This window comes from Epinephelus lanceolatus, chromosome 5, assembly GCF_041903045.1.
Source record: "Epinephelus lanceolatus isolate andai-2023 chromosome 5, ASM4190304v1, whole genome shotgun sequence".
Classification (NCBI taxonomy): Eukaryota; Metazoa; Chordata; class Actinopteri; order Perciformes; family Serranidae; genus Epinephelus; species Epinephelus lanceolatus.
This window is the reverse complement of record NC_135738.1, coordinates 15,078,365-15,084,364: the sequence shown is the minus strand read 5'-3', so window position 1 is coordinate 15,084,364 and position 6,000 is coordinate 15,078,365.

The following is a 6,000-nucleotide window of genomic DNA, read 5'->3' as shown; positions in this document are numbered from 1 at the left end:
TCTTCTTCCTCTACATCTTCCTATTATTTATTTATTTATATATTTATTGCTTTGCTTTGAAGTGATTGAAGAAATGCATAGTGAAGAAAACTAATGAGAAATGCTGTTTGTAACTGAACGTGATAGCAGCCTGGAACAAGAAAGGCTATCCAATGTATCATCTCAATTATGTAAATCACACACACACAAACAAACAAAAAAAACAGTTCCATTCTGTTTGTTGTTTGTTTGCTATGATCCTTTTTATTGGGAATCACTCCCAGCATCAGGTTAGTAGAGGCCTGCCACACCAACTATTAGAGAGGGCAAATAGCAGGCCATGAAATGAATCTTCTTCCAGAAAAGGCTTTCTGAAATTCTGCATATAGGGTGGGAGGGTGGGAGGACTTCCACCTCATCCATGTCCTTTTTTCCAACAAACTGGTACTGGCCATTGAATGTTCTGATACTGGCCCTCTCAACCTACCAGTAGGTGTGACCCATATTTTTGAGATGTATAACCACAGAAAACAGCCATAGAACGGGCTGATTGCAGCGTGATCAGGTGAGATGAGAGGGAAAAGTTTCTCACTCCGATCTTGTCACATTTTGATGCATGGTCATGGACTTTCCACGTCCACATATGACACGCAAGGTACCCTGGGTGCACCGTGTCAACTTCAGCCTGTTATGCATTGTGTGTTTTCAAAATACAATTCCATTTCCACAGGAAATGAACAGTTTGCATACAGTCTCTTTCAAAATAATGGTACTACATTGGTACAACACCACATACTGATGTTTTTTTCCTTCAGCAACACACGCACATGGTTATGTTATGCCAGCACATGCACGTGGTGAGGTTTAGGCAACAGGGACACGTGGTTGGTTTTAGAAAAAGGGTTTGGTTTTACAGTCAGAGGGGAAGTGAGCATTGGCCTGCCGGGTGAAGCTTGGCTGTTGGACCCATCCACCACCTCTCACCCAGCCTCCTAGGACTTTCCACCCCCTTAAAGGATAACCGGTATTTTTCAACCTGGGCCTTATTTCCCCATGTGTATGTGTGCGTATGATTCATAGGTACAACTTGTTCTAAAATTGGTTCAGTATTGAGGGAGGCGGGAGCCGCGAAACAAGCTAAAACGGTAACGGGGGCAAATGCGTCCCGCATAAGTTTGCACATTAAAAGTGCTTTTTTTCGCCACTGACCGGTTCAGATCACCAGTGTTATCTCTGTAAATAGCATCCTAAGCGTTTCCCTTACCCTTCACTTGCTCTGGGCTGTGATGTCATCTCGCGAGAGCTTTGCTTGTTGCCGGAAGAAAACAGAGGAGCCATGCAGAGCGCCGCCCCGATTGGCGCTGGTTGTCCTGGAGTACAGCTGAGAGGTTTACTGCATCGATTGAAAACAATGGTTCGTGTTTGTGCTTATCCGAATTGCAAGAACAGGATGTCGTGCAACACCCCGTACAGCTTTCATAGGCTGCCTTTGTCGGACAGTGAGATGCTGAAGTTGTGGCTAGTTGTGCTACAAATGGATGTTAACACTCCTGTCCAGACACTGCACCTTGCAGACCATCGGGTCTGCAGTGCTCACTTCTCCCAAGATGACTACTGCCAGCCAAAGAAGAGAAGACATCCAATCCCGAAACACCTCTTCCTCAAGAAAACGGCTGTCCCACGAGTAGAGAGAGCTACAGACGCAGTGGAGCAAAGCTCTCGCGAGATGACGTCACACAGTCCAGAGGTAAGGGAAACGTTTACTATGCTATTTACAGAGATAGCACTGGCGATCTGAACCAGTCAGTGGCGAAAAAAGCACTTTTAATGCGCAAACTTATACGGGACGCATTTGCCCCCGTTACTGTTTTAGCTCGTTTCCCGGCTCAATACTGAACCAATTTTAGAACGAGCTGAACCTGTGAATCATACGCACACATACACGTGGGGAAATAGGGCCCAAGTTGAAAAATACCGAAGTTATCCTTTAACTTACGTTCCTGTGCGGCATTTCCCGTTGACACAGCCAGGTGCTGAAAGTCACTGCCCAAGCACCAGTGTTCGGACAACTTTGGAATGAGACCGGATCGGTTATAACTGATTAATTATTTGAAATTTCTGCATATACTTGAATTTTTATCGTTATTAATATTATAACATATATATATATATATATATATATATATATATATATATATGTATATATGCAAAAAAGTTTTGAGTATGTTGTGTGTTCTCACTGGAAAAGTGACAAATTTAAAAAAAAAACAGTATGAATATGTAACAAAACACTTAATTTTTGAGTGTGCTGTTGTCCACGACTGTCCTGCAATGTGAAAGTAAAATGGAGGAGGAGCTGTTGTCTGTTGAAATAAATTTGGAACTGAAGCTTAGCTGTCAATGATATACCACATTTGCAGTTTGATGTGTGCTGGAGCAAGTTTTGAATTCTTCCCTAATTGTACAAAACTGTAAAGTACATTGCTTTCCAGTATAACTGCAAAACAGAATAGTATGAAAATTAGAACATTGGTATGTTTTATCTGATGTTGCGGTCAGATAAAAATGTCAGTGATCTTTTTATTTTCCTTTCTTATCATTTGATCAATCATACATGTGTGCACTTGGGAACTAGGTTTAAGGTGAAGCCGAAACAACAGAGAGAAAGCAGATCAGGGGGAACGCCAGTGTTGACTGAAATTTTCAGCTGGAGAAAGAGCAGCTGCGGTGTCACGGTGGGCCAGATGCTCAGATGATCTGATTAAGGACGTGTTTGTAATCACGTAGCTCTCACAGTTCACACAAACAGACTGATTTTTATCTGCACCTGATGCACAGAGCACCACTCACGTTCACCCCACAGGAGGATGGAGTGCCATGTGGTGGAAACTTTAGTTTGTTTTCTAAAAGGCAGATAGGAAGTCAGACGCTTTGCAATGATATAACATGCTGTTGAGTGAGATATCACACTGTGCAATACTTGATGATATCACAGAGATGAAGTCACATGGTTACGCTGTATAGACAGAATGGAAAGTTTTTATTGAACCGTTTCCATTCATAGCTGGAACATCTATAAAGGAAATGTAATGAGGCTGCAGCATTGAAAGTCTGTGTGCGTCTGCGTGTGTCTCACTGTAAGGAATGTTTTACCTCAGAGACGCCACCCCAGAGGAGGACAGAATTTGTTTGTTGTGTAATATAGGTGAAGCTGTGAATGAGGTCTATTTCTTGTTTTATTGTTCTGTATATGAAGACATATGTAATGTACTTTTCTGTTAGTTGGATGATCATGAAAAAGTTGAGCTGTGTTTCAGAAGGGGAATCTTTATGTGGCTGAATTTCTTTGTCAGGCCTTGGAGAGAAGGCCGAGTATTTTGTTTGAGGACTGAGCAGTTAAATAACACTTACTTTAGATTGTTACTGCAACGTCATTGTAACAGTGTCTTGTAAACCCATGAGGGTTGGGCACATGTAAGTGTGCATGACACAAAATAAAGAAATCAATCAAAATCAATCAGTTGGAGGGTAATTGCCTAGTTGTACCATGCAGTGCTATGTGGGAGCATTCATTATGTTTCTCCACTTATTTATCCAGTTTATGTTAGATAGTTAGTTTGCTCGTTTTTTAATTTCACACCTATCTGTAGATGGGTTTTTCTTGTTTGGTTGATTGGTTTGTTTGTTTGTTTGTTTGTTTTGTTTTTTTGGTCCAGGTTTAGAGATATCTCAGATTCTACAATGTCAGCCCCAGAACGGTTTAAATGATGGGAAATATGTTTTAATGGGAGAGGGGTTTGTTAGACTAATACATAAATGTTGTCTTTTAAGGGTAAATTTTTTGTATTTAACACGCAGCTAATGATAGCAGACAGGACGTCAGTCAACACAATTAAAAGAGTCAGTGGAGTAGTCGCAGATTTTTGTTTTGTAGTGCTCTCAGCGATGATTCACAAAATAGAAATTCAACAGCAGCATATTTTTTCCAGAAACACTGTCCCTGTAACTCTGGATATTCACAGTCACCAGTTTTCAAAGGGAATATTTCTTCAATATAAAGTAGCTGACAGTGTTTCATATGAATTACCCAGAGCACTGGTTCCCAAGCGACCACCACTAGGGGTCACCAAAGCTTCACAGGGGTCATTAGGCCTTCTTGATTTTAGGGGTGTAAGAAACGTTTTTAGGCTTAAATATGACAGTATTTCATTCATTCATAAAAAATTTGATTATTATTTACAATATAACCTTAAAAAATCTCACAGTATAAGGGCATGGTAAAAACCTGAACATAAGTTGTATTTACAGAGCTCTCACTGCTAAACAAGTTCGTCCTGCTTTAGAAAAGTACACAGTTAAAACTAAAGAGTTAATGAAACAGTGGTTTAACCTTATCAAAAAAGGCCTATTAAGTCTGGATGATTGTTAATATACATTCATCCAAATCCCTTGTTTTACACAAACTTCCTGCAGCTATAGCATTCACTGTTGGGGTAAATTGTTCTCTACTTTTATCGTTGTTCAAGATAATATGAAATATCCATAAGATATGTCACTTAATCAGGGTTTTTGTTAATACCATATTATCTTGTGGACTTTATTTTGAGGTTTTCTGTTTGTGTTCCTTCTGGTTTTGTTATTCATTGATGTTTAATCTGTTTCCTGTTTCATATTGTAGATTCTTGCTGCGTTCGTTTTGTACTCGGAGGTCGGAAATTCCCAGTTCCCAGTCGGAAGTTTAAACTCGAACACACCCTGAGGTCGGATTTCCAACTCGGAAACTCGGAGCAACCGCATCAACCCCGACTTACGAATTCATGATGGCTGCCGGTAACGTACATAGTGAGTAAACACTCTGCTAAAGTACTGTTTATAGCAATTCTATCTTATTTGTTTTACATTAGGTCAGCCGTACCCATAGTACTGTTAAATTTTTATCCGTGGGCATGTTGCTATGCTGTCTGTATGTGCAAAATGCCACATAGAGCGTTGTTATCAACTGATACTGCTAACAGTGGCTACGGCTAGCCCAACAGTAGAACGGTAGCGTCCATGTTTTTTTTCCGACTTATCCACCGTTGTCAACTAGAACGCAAAAACTGTTCTCAACTCGGAGTTGACGTCATTCCCACTTCCGACTTCCGACCTCCGAGTACAAAACGAACGCACCATCTCTCCTCATGTGTCATGTCGGGGTTTTACTTCCTGTCTTTGTGTGTTTTCCCGCCTGTTTCTATCACACCTGTCCTCCTTCAGTCTCATTAGTCCTTCCCCTCACACCTGTTCTGTGTTAGTCTTGTTTGCGCCACCCTAGTGTTCCCCTCCACACCCTTGTTGTCATCCAATCCCAGTTTCCCTCCTTTTGCTCGTGTCCACCTACTCCAGCTGTGTCTCGTTCTTGTGATTAGGTTTCTGGGTATATATACCTGTGTGTTTCCCTTTGTTTCTGGTCAGTGTGTTTGTTCCTGTGTCCATCCCTGTGTCCTTGGTGTTGTTGCCTGCTCTGTTAACTGCCTGGTGTCTTGTGTTCTGTTTGGATTTTTAACCTGAGTTCTTGTGTCATTTGGACTTTCTGTTACCTGCCTGTTCTAGCTGTTTTTCATCAGCTTTATTAAAGCTTGCTTTTTGTTTAACCTCAAACCTGCCAACTGCTCTGCATTTGGGTCTTTCCTGAACTGATTTATGTCAGGGAACCCAGTGATCCAGCGTAACCATGCCTCGTTGTATTGAGGTGGCAGCCCTATTATCAGATAAATGTGTCAGTATTATTACATACATATGGCAACAGCAGCATGCTTAAGGTTATGGAAAGACTGTGGCTACAAACACTGATTAAGGTTTAGATTAGCCAACACAATACCTTGGTTGTGGTTTGGGAAGCCTTTCTATATATAAAACATGTCATTTTAAGCATTGCCATCCAACATTATATTTAAAAACATCCAGATTTGTCCTTTATGGATGCACCTCTCACAAATACTGGGCTCCAGGTGGAGGCAGAAGTGTGAGATACAGATATGT